This window comes from Myodes glareolus, chromosome 9 (assembly GCF_982192425.1).
Source record: "Myodes glareolus chromosome 9, mMyoGla1.1, whole genome shotgun sequence".
Taxonomy (NCBI): domain Eukaryota; kingdom Metazoa; phylum Chordata; class Mammalia; order Rodentia; family Cricetidae; genus Myodes; species Myodes glareolus.
In genome coordinates, this window is record NC_142034.1 from 41,814,663 (window position 1) to 41,829,685 (window position 15,023).

At 47.3% G+C, this 15,023-nt stretch overlaps 1 protein-coding gene across 1 annotated transcript in view; it reads left to right on the plus strand.

Moving 5' to 3' along the window:
* Asic2 (acid sensing ion channel subunit 2) overlaps positions 1-15,023 on the plus strand; it is a 1,092,647-nt gene that overhangs the window by 545,802 nt on the left and 531,822 nt on the right. The gene's annotated exons all lie outside the window — the stretch shown is intronic.

A 15,023-nucleotide genomic window follows, 5' to 3' on the forward strand; every position in this document is an offset into this window, starting at 1 on the left:
ATCTATGTCTAGGGCCAGTAAACCCAGACTATCTGTATGACCTTCTCAAGAACCCTAAACTGTTAAACAAAGAAGCCAGTTGTCTCCTTTCTTCCAAGCATTTGTTCTAGGTGGGGCAGAGCCCCACAGATTCTCCACACCAATCCCTCTTTTTGTACAATCTTCCGGATGGTAGGTGGGAGGGCTGATGACAGACGAGGCACAAGATGCTGAGTTCTGAGGAAGGAAGGTCTCCATGTACCCAGAGCATAATCCTGATGATCTTGGATGCTCCAAGCCACAGAGGGAAAAGCCCCATGCCAAGTCTCTCTCACAGAAAGAACACACCTATGTTCACACTCCATAAGCCCATGGAGTGATAGTCAGAAGTCATAATCCTTCCCAGTCCAGGCTTTCTTCCTCTCTCTCTCTCAGGACACAAGAACCACCAGTGCTAGCTCCATCCATGCTGGGACCAAGATCTCTGCATCAGTCCTGTGCATCATACAGAGACAGGCAGACATCCAGGGAAGGAAGAAGAGTTCTCCTCTTGAAAATCTCTCTAAAAAAAGGAGATGTTTCCTAGAAGCTTCCAAGCTCCTCTCTCACTGGGTCACATGGATCTTCCCACTGTTGAGGAGATGGGATAAGTCTTAGACCCATCTAGGGTTGAGGGTCCTCTTTCCCTAAAGTAGAATCTGGATCTCTCATCGGCTCTGGCTTCTCTCTGTGTTTCCTGTGGTGCTGGGTATCAAACATAGGGCCTTGTGCACACAAACTCAGAATTCTACAGCTCCACTACTTACCCAGCCCTCGGCATTTTGAGACAGGATCTCACTACATGGCTCAAATTGACCTTGAACTAGCTGAGTGCTCCAGACTTCCCTCTGTTTTTGCTCTTTCTGCCTCAGCTTCCCGAGTGATGCGATTATAGGAGTACCATCCAGATCCACATTTAATGGAGAGAAAAATAAGGATTGTGATGCTGGAAAGACAGACCCATAGTGTCCATTGCATCCTGAGGACCATTTCAGAAAATAGCACAGATCAAGACACAAAGAAAGATGCAGTACAAGAGGACCAGAAAAAGTGCGTGCGGACTGAGGCAACATTTCTGTTTCTAAGTCTCAGTTCAGCCACAGGTAGCTGTTAGGTCCTCTCAAAATCTTGAGTTGCTTCTGCATAACAGGACTTTGAATCTCTGCTGTCACTTCTTGTCGCAAAACATAAACAAAGAAATCTGAGAGGAAGAAAGTCTCAGCCCGAGAAGCATGCTGGCTCCTCCAGAGAAGTGGGGATATTAATATTAATCGAGAGAGAGAGAGAGGTTCCGGCACACAATCAGGCTAAAAGCTCAGGATAGCTTGATTGCATCTCAAGATGCAAATGACAGTCAGTGCCCTTTGGCACTGTCCCCATGGGCATACATGTCCTTAGCAACTCTTGGATAGTCCTATTTGCCAAAGACCACACAATACAGTTAATTAGCTCAGGAGACAAAAGCCAGAGTTTTATACTTTGTGAGGCTCTGTAGTGACTTGGGGTCTGTGCTGTGCTGCTACCCAATATCCTAATCTCTAGGATTGAGGCTCTGCACCCTTAATTCCTCACCTGGAGCAGCTGGGATATGCAACTGCCTCACGGTGCACTGCCAGGTGGATTAGTGAGACAGGGCAGGCCTCCCTAACTTGGACATTTGTTTTTCGATTCTGAAGCTTTCTTCCGAAATCTTGCTTAATTGGATAGCTGACTCGGAGACAGGAGTGCAGGCTATCAAATGAGAGAAAAAGAGAGACAGGGATGCAGCAGCTGCCTGGCCGGCTCCGATCCCATCAGATTCTGCTCAGCTCAGTGTGGCAGAGAGGCGCGTGTGCCCAGCTGGCTTCAGAAAGAGGCTGGTGCAGCCTTCCCCCAGGTAAGTCTTGACCTGCTGCAGGGGTTGAGAGGTTCCAGCATCGGGATCATATCGTCAACTGAGAGTTTATCTGCTAATCTCTCAAAGGAAATTACAGTGCCAGCGTTGGGGCTCCCCAGCAGCTCTGGCTTATGAGACTCGGCTATCCAAAGGTAACAGCAGAACAAAGCTCTGGGAGCCTGCTGGTCAGAGCATCCAAGAGCTAAGACCATTGTCCTGGGATCAGGAGTCTGAGTCCTGTGCCCTGCCTACCTCCTTTACTCTACCTGGCCTCCATTCAATCAGCCAGTCCCTGAGTTACCAACCAATCCAGCTCTGTCTTAATGTTACCAGAAGAGGCTGTGGGAAAGTCCCCGTATAAGCTTTGAAAGAGGCAGGTGGTATGGACAGGCCAAACTCAGCTTCCTATTAAATACAGAGAACATGCTTGGATATCCTGGACAGGTACAATAAAAGAGGAAGGGGAACCTCAACTGACAAGATGCCTCCACTGAATTGACTGTAAGCAAGTCTGTGGGGCATCTTGCCTGCTAACTGTAGAGGAGGGCCCAGCCCACTAGGGTCAGTGCAGTTCCTAGGCTGGTGGTCTTAACTGCTAGAAGAAAGCAAGCTGAACAAACCATGAGAAGCAAGCCTGGAAACAGCACTTTCCCGCGCCCTCTGCAGCAGCTTCTGCCCCCAGGGATCTTGCTCTGCTTGAGTCCCTGCCTCGGTTCCCCCCAGATAGACTGTGGTTGGAACATCTAGACCTCCCCAGTTTGACTTTGTTCATGGTCTTTACCATAGCAACAGAAAGCAAACAAAGACAGTGATAAACTAGGGCCTCTCTGTCGTACCCCTGGTCCTCAGTTTCTCCATATTCAAAGTGGTGGAGTTGGGAGAGCGTCTCTGAAATGTTTCCAGTTTGTTCCCTGTGGTGGTTTGGCTGATAAATGTCCCCCATAGCCTCACGTCTTCGAACAGTTGCTCCCTAGTTGATGACTGTTTGAGGTTTGGGTAGAGCAGGCTTGCAGGAGGAAGTATGTTGCTGGTGGGAGCCTCTGAGGTTATATAAAGTAGCTGCCCTCCTACTTTCCATTCGCTCCCTCTGCTTCCTGCATGTGGCTAAGATGTGATCTCCCTGCTCCTGCTGCCGTGCCTCGTGCTGTGATGGACTCTTCTCCCTCTGGAACAATAAGCCCAAATAAACTCTTCCCCAAGGCACATTTGGTTATGTATCTAATCACAGCAGCAGAAAGGAAGCTAACACGCCTCTCCTGGGTCCCGTGGCTGGGCACAGGGGTTGCAGGTTCAAACCCAGCCTCCATGCAGAGCGGTTAATTCCCTCTAAACTTTGGTTCCATTCACTGGCACAAGGGAGAAGCCTGTCAGCATCAGCAGGCTCCTGGACAGGTTGCAGTCAACAGATACGTTAAGTGCTGGTTCAGGACACAAGCTGACGAAATGTCATTTCCTCTCTTTGCCCATGTTTACCAAAGCACCGCTCACCGTCAACTTCTCAGAAGACCTGATTCTGGGAAGCAGAGAAATCTTATTATCTTAACAGTCAACCTTTGAAGGGAAGCATGCCGCGTTAAAAACATCAGCTGTCTGGATCCAGAAGTACCAATCCTGCAAGCAACCTTGCTGTAAAAGCTCTTCCTGGACCCCCTCCCCCCAACCCAGGCCAGTGCATCCTGTGATTTCCTTGTGAAGTGCCTGGCACTGACTGCTGCATGGGAGTTGGCTCTGTCGAAAGGCCTCACAGAGAATGAACAAAGAGATGGTGGTTTGTCCCCTGGCCTTGGTGGAAAATCTACAGGCTATAGAAAAAGCTCCCACTTAGTTCCTCATCCCTCCTGGCTTCTGCTCTACTTGTAGTAGTTGGTACCCGGTAAAATTCAAGCCCCTAGAGACCAAAGCTCCAAGAGTCCCCAACCCTGTGGACAATCCCTCAAGTCACAAAGATGCCAGGTCAGTCTGAGAAGCTGTGCTTGCACAGGGGTTGGTGCCAGGAGTGACCTTCCTCTCAGACAAGATGCCCTCAGACACAAGAGTGTGGCTTGCTTCTCCTGGGGTTGGTCCTCCAGCACAGGAGCTTTATTTGCTACAAGAATGTAGCAATGATCTCCAACAGCCTTATATACAGGACCCTGGGAGGGAACATAGAGAATCTCTGCTGCTCTTGTACTTGTTCAGTCATTTAACAAGCTTGGCTCAGCTTCCAGCGCTGTCTAGGTCTATGTCAGGCACCAGAAAGTATCATAGATACACCAGATAAAACTAAGGAGTCCCAGATCTGTAGGAAGGGTAGAATATGCACCCCAAAAATGATGAATATGGACAAAAAGCAAAGGCTGCTAGAAGAGCTGGAGATGCAGCTCAGTCAGTAGAGCGCTTGCCTGGCATCCATGAAGCCTTGAGCTCCATCCCCAGGACTATATAAAGTGGTCACAGAGGTGCATGCCTGAAATCCCAGCCCATTGGGATATTCAGGCAAGAAGATCAGGAGTCTAAGGTCAACTGAAGCTACACAGAGAGTTAAAAACCACCCCGGATTGTATGAGATCCTGCCCGCCCCCCATACCCACAGCACAAAAAGAGCAGGTCAAGCCTGGGAGCACAAGGGATGGATGGGAAGGGTGTCTGGTCCAAGTGGATTAGAGGAAGTTTCTCAGAGGAAACTTTGAAGGCTTTTGGAGGAGGATTCTGCCTGTCTTGAGAACGATGATGTCCACCGAGACACTACACTGAGAGAAAACTCAGAGACTAGGAAAGGCCATTTTTGTAGCAGCCCTCTGCAACATTGGGCTCTTACAATCTTCCTGTCCTTTCCTCTGGGATGACATCTGAGTCATTTGAGAGGACATTTCATGCATTTGGGGCTGAGCGTAGTGTCTTTTTCTCCGTACTGTGACCAGTTGTGAGTCTCCAAGTTAACTGTCATCTCCTAAAGAAAGACACCTCTGTGACAGGGTTAAGACTTGCACTAATCTATAGTTAAACTCTAGAACAAATAATAAAAATAAAAAGACAACCAAACCAAACAACAATAACAATCAAAGAGACTGTGATGGGTTAGAGAGTGAAGAGCAAATTCCTAAGATGAGTCCCAGGATGGTGACTCTCCAAAATTCATCTAATATTTTAAGATCTCACCAGAGGTATACTTACACACACAACCCTGGGTAGAGCAATGTCAATAACCGAACCAAGGCATGCAGCTATTTTTAAAATGTTTTGTACTTCTGGGAAGCGCTCCAAAGGGACATTGGTCATTGATTGCTAGGAAACCAGACGTCCCCACTGGGCTTTCTGTTCTCTGCTACATTTGCACATGTTTTCTCCAGGTTCCTGTCTGCTTTCTTCTCTGCACAGACATTCAGACTCACAGCGGTGTGCATCTCAACCCAAGTCCCCCGTGTCTTCCCAAATAACTACATCAGCATGTACAATAAGCGAAGGCACGGGGGCCAGCAAACCACTGCAGCCCAGACGCTGCAGGCAGTGAGAGAGTCCCTAGACTACTGCGCTCTGTTTCTCTTCCATTGCTACCACTGACCCTCACTGCAAATTCGTCATCTTGTTGAGGACCCTCAGCGAGTGAGGAGTAGTCTTGCCTTGTGACAGGTGAGAGCAGATTTTATAAACGGTGCATTGTTACAGAAAGGAGCGCAGCTTAGAAAACACGTTCTAAAGCTAGAAATTCTGCGCCAGAGCAAAGCCTCTCTTTAATTGAGCTTTAAAACTTAAGTGGATAAAGCCGGGCACAGATGAATGGATGTGATGGATGTAGGCTTAGCAATCCAGGGTAAAGACAGAACTGGTCTATTGACTATGACAACTATGCACAAAGACATGCACTCAAATGACAGTATTCATGGGGTGGGACATAAAAGAACTCTTAGCAGCCATGGGTAAGGCCAATATTGCAATTTCAAGGATCCTATGACCCTTCTGTTAGTTGGTGGGAAGGTGTTGAATGTCATATGACCCAGGACACCTACAGGCCTGACCTCTGACCCTGCAGAGTTCTTAGAAATTTCCGCCTCATGTATATAGAACACCATACCAGGAATGCGCTGGGTATTTGGGAAGGACTGTGCGTGTGTCACTGAAATTCTTGCTGTGTGTTCCTCATGGGGCTCTAGACAGTTGTTTGGCTTAGGAGCCTCGGTTTCCTCAGTTTTAAGATGAAAATAATAGAACCCGGCTTGTTGAGTGGCTTTGTCTTCTTCCAACCTCCTCATTCCATCCATTGGTTTATTCACCTTAAGCATGTCTGCCAGGCACCCAGGAAATTACTTTCTGGGGAACTATTACCTCATCTGGTTCTTTCTAGAAAAGACATTCTTTCCTCAGAACTCTGTGGAGGGGGTGATGGCACGCGCGCACGCGTGTGTGTGTGTGTGTGTGTGTGTGTGTGTGTGTGTGTGTGTATGGTGTTCACATGCTCCTGTACAGAAGGTCAAGGTCACATGACTTTCCCCTCTTACCTCATCTGGTTCTTTGTAGAAGAACCTCATGACATTCTTTCCTCAGAACCTTGGTCAGGGAGTGCTTGGGAGAGGTTGTGTAGGTGTGTGCGCACACACTCTTGTGCAGAGAGGTCATGGTCATGAGACTTTCCCAATCATTTCTCCATATTACATGTATTTGCATTGTTTTGAGACACCATCTCCTGCTGAACCTGAAGCTCATCAATTTGGGTAGACTGGCTAGTGAGCAAGTCCCAAGGCTCCTCCTGTCCCCACCTCCCACGGCTGGGGATACAGGTGTATGCTGGTGTCTGATGTTGACTTATGTTCTGGGAGCAGAATTCTGGTTTTGTTTCTGCTTTTCTGTGCACTTTATCTATGGAGTCATCCCCCCAATCCCTTGAATGTTTTTGAAACAGATTGCCACAAAGTCTTCCATAGATTTTTTTTCCCAAAAAATTCTGTTTTCTCTTACTCAAATACAACAGATGCTAATTTTCTTTATTGGAAATTTCCTGGCAAGTTTATTTAATCAACTCATGAGCACTTCGGGTCCTTCTGTGATTCCGGAGGAACAGTCTCCTTAGTCATTTCCTCTGCTGGCTGGGAACTAGCATGGTCTCCAAGGTGACGTTCCTCTCTCTGATCCTGCTGGACGTCAGCGTCTCGTGACTGGCATGCCTGCTATCGATCTGTTTCCTCGCGGGGCTTCAGTGACAAACTGGTTAAAGTGTTATTTTTAGCAAATTGATGACTCCTCTCCCTGGACACATGTCCATTTGTCTGTCTGTGGCATAGCTGACCCAGGTCCAGGAAAGCTTTCTCTACCTTGCCCCGACAGCTCTATCCATCTTAAAAGCATCATGGTGAGCAAATGGTCTAAGATCTTTGGTAATTGGGGGAGAAAACAAGATAAGTTAGTGCTATGATTTTCAATTGTGGTATTTTGAGCAGGGAAGCCTTTAAATCATTTGTAGTGAGCATCCTGAGGTGAAATTGTCTTGAATAATTCACTCTTCCCTGGGTTGTCTTATGATGCCTGGCCTCTGTTGATGCTGTTTGCTTTGTCAAAACTGTCACTCCTCATTCATTTCTTTACCTAGGACTAGTTCTCCCGTACCTACCCGAGGTCAGGCACCCCTCTGTCTATTAGGAACTCACTAACAGACAAAACCAGGTAATGCCTCTTAAGTATTGTCTTAAGAGCAGTGGGAGCCCACTAAGTCATTTTAGCGGGGCAGTGGCTGTGATCAAATGATCAGAAGGAGAGCGTTCCGGCTGCCAGAAGAGACTTTTAAGGTGGAAATGTGGAGATTCTTGCTTCTGGACAAAATACTAGGAAAACTGGCAAGACACTAGCTATTTACTACAGAAAAGAAAAAAGTCAAAGCATTGCAGGTGTGTAAGCAAAGAAAATGGCAGGGTGGTGGCTGAAGTAAGATCAATAAGATCGAGAGAGAAAGAGAGAGAGAGAGAGAGAGAGAGAGAGAGAGAGAGAGAGAGACCAAGTACAACCCAACTCTCCCCATGGACCCAAAGCAGCAGGAATCTGATTTGGGGAACTTTAAAAGTAAATCGTATATGTGAGATAGTCCATTTTAGAAGAGGGATCTGTGACAAAGAAGTCTCCAGATGTCCATGTGGTAGGAAGAATGGATGGCACTCATGGGACGAGAGTACACACAGCTTACCAGATGGGACAACTTTGAGGTGGGAAGTAGGCAGAGGTTACTGGAGTTCTCATGCAGCCAGGGTATTTACAGACCTTGCTGACACCTGGCATGCCGTTAAAAGCATCAAAAAGGACATGCCTTAAGAATAAGGATCATCTCGGAAGGCAGAGACAGGCAGATCTCCGTGAGTTCAAGGCCAACCTGGTCTACAGAGCAAGTTCCAGGACAGGCTCCAAAGCTACACAGAGAAACTCTGTCCCGACCCCTCCCCCGCAAAGAGTAAGGATCTTGTACTAGAGTAGGAGATAAAAATGTATAGCATTAGTGGTTCAGCCACTAATGTTGATTAAAAAGAAAACGAAGAATGTTCCTACCTATTCTCTAGTGGATCTGGTACTTGCAGCTAAAATGACATTCCCCACCAACTTAAAATGTTTACTGTCTTGCCCCATGCAAACACAGATGCAGCAAAGACCTTTTCTCCAAGCCAGGGACGAAAACTCCCTAGTCCCGTGCCTTAGCTCGGCCAAGTCTATGTTGGGGGGGGGGGGGGGCGCCACGGAATTCTGGGTTAGCAGGGCTTAGTCCATGCTGCTTTGTCAAAGACTGAAATTTTCTGAAGCTGCCAGAAGAGGGCTCTGCTTAATTTTCTATTCTTAAGCATATTTAAACTTTACATAATAACGAGAGGCCTGGTGGCATCAAGATGTCACTCAGCCAAAAGACAGGAAAGAGATTTAGTTCAACATCATCCCAGTCCTCCCATCTTCTCATTGGCTGTCAGATTCAGATCTGTGAAGATGGAGAGGCAGCTTCGGAGCACCCTGGCAGTGCCCTTGGCCTCCCAAAGAACGTGAGCTCATGGTCAAACATGCTTAAGATACCCCAACCCTACTGGTGTTGAATATTAAACAATCTAGGATCTGTGGGTATCAGGCACCTACTCTACCTCCAGGCTTTATCACTAGCCTTTTTTTGTTTGTTTCTACTTTGAGACAATCACCCAGCCTGGTCTTGACATCGGTGTGTCACCAAGATTAGTTTTTTGAGTTGTTGAAATCACAGGCTTGTGCCAGCGTACCTGGCTGAAATTTGTTCTTTCTGTGGTCCTCTCTCCCCACAGTCTCTATAACTCTGAGGGAGGCTGATGCTCTAAGGGTTGTATCACCAGGATGTACCCTTTAACCTCTGGTTACTAGGATGTGACCTTTACTCTTTGTTATTGAACTTGTCTGATCCCTAATGGGAGGCCTGGTAAACCAGGGCTGAGTCTCTCACATTAGACACAAGCGGCGATCATCCTTCAAACAGGTGAATAGGTGTTTTGGTTCTATGATCATAGACCTCTTCTTGCCAGCCTTCATGACATATCTAGAATCTAAGAGACCTACATGCTTCCCCTAAAAAGGCCAGTGGGAGCCCAGAATCCTTCTCATTATCTCTGTAGACTCTTAACAGGAGACACCCTTCTGGGATTCCTATCTTTTTTGATGACACTCACACTCGAGGTCTACTGTTGCCCCTTGTTAAGCCCAGCATAAACCCAGCCCTAACAGTGCTGTTTGGACCGATACTTGCATGAGAGTTGTAAATATGCTAGCAGTCTGCCTAGCCACATCATGTGCATCTTGGTTTTCTATTTCTTTCCGCTGACTCTTATTTTCCCTATCTATTCCCTCTCCACCCAGAGCACAAAGAAACATTTCCCCTGCCCCTCAAAGAACAGTTTCCTATATACACATGTCCCAGGTAGTCTTGTATCCATCCCTGGGGTCGCTTAAGAAGGCGAGTGTTTGTTTGGAATAGACTATGAAAATGAGGCTGTTTGATAAGGAGCAATCCAAACAATGCCAAAGGCTCTATTCCAAGCAAGCATTCCCTTCCTAAGAAATAGTACCATTCTTAATAGGAAATTTGGCCCGGTTGTCAACATAATGTTATAGATTTCTTCTGTTTCTTCAGAATATGTTCTACTCCTTCCAACCTGAAGAACAAGTTCCATCTCACAAACCAATCCATCTACTTAAACACAGATCTGAAAAATGAATAGAATCCTCTGAACTTGGGGAGAGTCCCGGGTACAATTTGACGTTTTGAATTCCACTGCGGTTGCCCTGCCTGTCAATCTCAAATCCCTTCAGATGGAGAGACCTGATGTCATCTTCACATAGACTCACACTATCTCCAACTCAGCTAAATAACCCTGATCCCACTAAAGCCACTTGGCAGTTCTGAGAACTCTCCAATGTGATTGAAAACAGCGGCAGGCACTTTAGGACACCTTTCCTTCAGTATTATCTCACTGGGTCTCCATGGCCACCTGTGCCATTCTCCCCATTTCTAGAAGACACTTCCTGGCCTTCTAGCTGCTCAAATTGTGCCAGAAAGAGATCTCTATTACAGACAAAAAGATGACTCGCAGCTGCCCCTTTCAGACCCGGGAGGCTTCTTTCTCGGGTCCTCCTGCTCTACAGAGCTTTCCGTCTACTTCCCAACCTTTTCAAGTATAGAGGAGGGAGAAGAGTAAGCATTTTGCCTCTTAGCTTGAGTTTCTCCATCATCGTAAAAGGAAGGCTGTCAATAATAATCCATCACCTGCTTGTGGTTGTGGGCATTGACTGAGTCTAAGATGTTGTGCGGAAAGAATACAATGAAGGTTAGCTGGTCTCAAGGGAGCTTCCTCGCTGAGAAATCCCTTTCATAGGGCTGCAGAGGGCAAGAGCCGTGAACCTTATTTCTTAATAGCCTCTGTCAGGTTTGCATGGGAGGTCAATTTCCCCTTGAAATTGTGACAACTGCTGTCTTGGGGCGTCTCAAGGCTCTGAGACTTGAGGAGTCGATTGATACTGTGATAATTATCCTAATACCCAATGAAACTTTTATGGGTTTTATAATAATTATTAAAACTCTATATTGATTTATTATTAATAGTGTATGCGTGTGTGTACATGTTTTGGTGGGTATGCATCTGTGTGAAGGTACATGTGACCAGAAGTCAACATTGAATGTGTTTCTTCACTAGGCACTTTCAACTTCGTTTTGTTTTGTTTTGTTCTGAGACAGGACCTCTCACTGGCTAGATGCTCCCTAAGTAGGTGACTCCGACTCCCCAGTGAGCTGCAGGGATTTGTCTGTCTCCGCTTCCACAGTGTGATGATGACATGTATGTGAAATGCTGTCCAGCCTTTTCACATTGACTGGAGGGATCCAGCTTAGGCCTTCACATTTGTGGGGCAAGCACTGTACTGACTTAGCTATTTCCCCAGTTCTACTATGCTTTATTAATTTAGTGCCCTCAACTGTTCAATCACCACCAGCTTATGTGCCTGCTTCACAACTCTCCCATCAGCAATACCACTGTCCTTAGAGATGACTCTTACTATTTGCGTCATATGCAATCCTCCTTGGAAGAGTCTAATCCCACCTTGGAGTTGCCAGAGAACCCACAATCCCTTTCTTGAACAATCTCAAGTTCCCCCAGACAAGTGGTGTGAATGTTCCTACTGCTCAGGGCCTTTATGGAGACATTGTCCAGGGACTGAAGAGGCAACTCTGGAAAGGAAAAGACCTTTACCTCCTTCCCCAGCTATAGGGCATCCTGAGAGAGGGTTCATGCCCTCTTACTAACAGAACACCCCAGCCTGAGATGTCAGCAGCTCTCCAGCTTCTGCTTTGCCAAGAACCCACTTGGTAATTGTCACCTTTGACAATTCACTACCCTAAAAATTTTACCTGAAGGAAAAAAAATGTGTTATCTCCCACTGGTGGGTCTTCTGCTGACGGGATCAAGGATGGGCAAGAAGGAGAGGATGTGGTGAACCTGCATAGACTCGGTACTTCACACTGCTGTCTGATTCCCATTTGTGACAGCCGCCTGGGGAGGGTCTTACTCTTTCTCTTGCAGCATGGGAGACCATAGGTCAAGTAAGTAAGAAGAGTCTAGGGCTGAGACACACATCCTAGCACATGAAGCCCTGGTCACCGCTGGTACAGTGTGTTCTTTCCTAGGACATGCTTTTAGGGAAAAAAAAAACAGAGAAGAATTGGGAGTTGGTGAGAGACCCTTTGAGTTACAAAGGGGAGATAGTGTTCATCATTTGGATGGCTTCCCCATCCTCAGCAACCTCCTGGTCCATCCTAAGCTTCCCTTTCCGGCAGGCAAGTCCTCCACCCCAGCCTGGCAGGACGCAAATCTTCCCAATACTCCATAATAATAGGCTTTGGAAACTGGGTTACAGGGAAAACCATCTCTCATTTCCTCTGGTAAGCGAAAAGCTATTCAGCAAAGTCCCTTTCTTTTTCAGGGCCCCTCCAGGTTTGTTAACTCTCTGAAAACACTGCTTATAAAATAGCACTTGAAACAGGCGGTGGAGGCAGCCGGGAAGCAGTGGAGGATGGGATTTTTAATACGGTCCACGCTGTGAGGCAATCCTGGCAGTCTGTGGAGTCTTGTTCTAAGGCCCTCAATTATCTGGTCTCTCAATCTTCCTCAATCGACAGCAGCGCATCTCATCCCTCAGACCGGCCCCAGGCTCTTCCGTGATAGCCTTTATTTTCCGGGCTCAGTTGGGTGGCAGCTGGATGCTGGTGATAGGCGAGGGTGGGAAAAAGGGGAGCAGTGGCTGTCTGCCCCTGGCTGAAATGAGGCAGACATTGGCTCTGACTTTTCAGATCAACAGCCTGCAAGGGACAGCCTTCTAGTGGGGAGGAGAAGGCATCAGGGGGTGGAGTCCCACAATCTAATCTTTCCCCGGGGCAGTACACTTTCCAGGGTAGAGGATCATGGGTGCCTATGTATGACTAGGGAGTGGTCCTGGGGCCTGGAGAAGGGAATCTTAGCAGCCATTGATAGGTAATTGATTGCACAGTTGACCTCAGGCTTGACTTAGCAAAAGGGCTGCTTTGTCCTTATGGAGGAGCTCTGTCTCTGATGACATGTGACCCTTCTGCCCCGGTTACATTCTTCCACGACTCAGCTGGTGCTGAGGGCTTCTCAACCTCAGCAGGACCTTCGGTGACAGTTTCCACCCGCCCTCCTCCCAATAGCTGCTACGGGATCTTCCTGGAATGCACTTTTGATCATGACTTTCCTTAGATAGCGGCTCACAGTGTTAGACCAGGGCACACACCTTTCACACAGCACCTAATCACACGTTAGCTGTAATTATTTTTGTGCCTTGGGTTTGTGTGCTGTTTTCTTCTCACTTTCTTGGCATTCAAGTTCTCCTCACGGAATTTAAGATGAATATAGTTATTATCACCTAGAAAACAATTGCAAAGCAATCTTCCTGCGCAAAATGAAATCCAAATTCCTTAGCTTTGAATTAAACTCCCATAGGCTTAAAGTTGTCTTGTAACTCTTGTTTTACTATAATTTACAACCTAGACTGTATTTGCATACAATGCATTTAATCTGTCCTTTAATTCTCTTGCTTTACGGTAGTCCGTGGGCTAGTCTGTTTGTGGGAGGTACAGAGGCTTCGTGGAGGTTGTTCCCTGGCTTAAATATGTCCTCTTTCTTACCATCAGCATCATCCCATGTCCAGAGTAGCATTATTTGCCTCTCAAACTCCTAGCCAATCACTGAAGCCTGTTTCGAATGGACCTCTTCAAGATACTCCAGTCTCTTTTCTCAACATTTTTGTGTTCTCCAGCTGGACACATAGCCCTAGCTTTATCTGTCTCACCAGATTATGAAATGCATTTATTCCTTCTTTGGACAAGAAACACTCTGTTGTGTCGCTAACACGTCACCAAGCTTTATAGCCACTGTTGCTTGTCTCTGAGTGTAAGTAACTGTCCCACCGTGTATGTTGGCTGGGATGGTCCCTGGATGTCACTGAGGTACCCACTATGCTCAGTGTCGTGTGTGTTGGCTCTTCTTCCCATGCCATCCTATGCCTGTCACTGGTAACCCCACAGGTCCCAGCAGCAACCACAAGGCTGACTGTGGCATTTGATGGGAGGGAAAACCTGAACAGGAAATGGTGCAGTACACATTTACTTCAGGACGGTGGTCCTCCATCCTTCCAGGATACGGGCTCCTCCACAAACCACCCCTTCTGTAATACACACATGGAGACAAAGGATGCAGTAATAAGATGGAGCTCAGGCCCCAGGTGACCGCAGAACTCTGCTGGGCTGTACCACACCCTAAGAAGGCATCACTGGCATCTGCTGGAATGAGGTGCTGTATCAAGACAGAAAGCTAACAACAAAGCTCAAGAAAGCATCCGGCTCGGATGCTGTTGGCTCAGGGCTCTCAGTGTCCCAGGAGAGGAAGGTAGTTCACACGGGGCAGGGAGGTGATGTATTCACGTCACTGAGACACAGTAGGAAACAGCAACCAGAGGCCATACAGGGGAGAGGCAGAAGCACAGTGGGGGAGGATGCCCAAATCCTTTGGGAAAGCAGAGTTAGAACCTCCTATGTCATCAGCATCGATGGCATTCCCTAGGAATCTCTATGGGAGGAGCACAGAATGGTAGACTCAGAACCCAGGAAAATGCCGCCACAGTACCAAGTTGTTGGACTCTTCCAACACAGGAGCCCTAGCTCAAAACTTCTCATCCAACATCCGGGCTTTGCAATGTCAAAAGAAGGTCTTGGTTTTGCTAAAACTCTGTGAAGCAGTTTGATGGAGCAGGTGGCAAAGGCTCGGAAGAGGAGATCACTCCTTAAAGAGGCGAACCCTGGAAGTGCCCCATGTGTCCACTGGTGCACGAAGGCTCTGGAATTGTGGGAACTGTGGGCTGAGGTGGACTCCAGTCCACAAACTCTTCCTGAAAGTGGGGGGGGGGGCGGGGGAGTGCGTGTCTGCTGAGCACAAGCAGGGAGAACCCACAAAGAGGCCAGACTTCCTCTTTCTGCAACCTCCAGGTCTCTTGTGAGTCTCTGCAAGATCAGAAAATTCTTAAGCACTGGAGCTGCAAGATCCTCAGGGATCTTGTTCCCTTCTCGTTTTCATCCATTGATATGCCAAGTATTTGCTGAACGCCT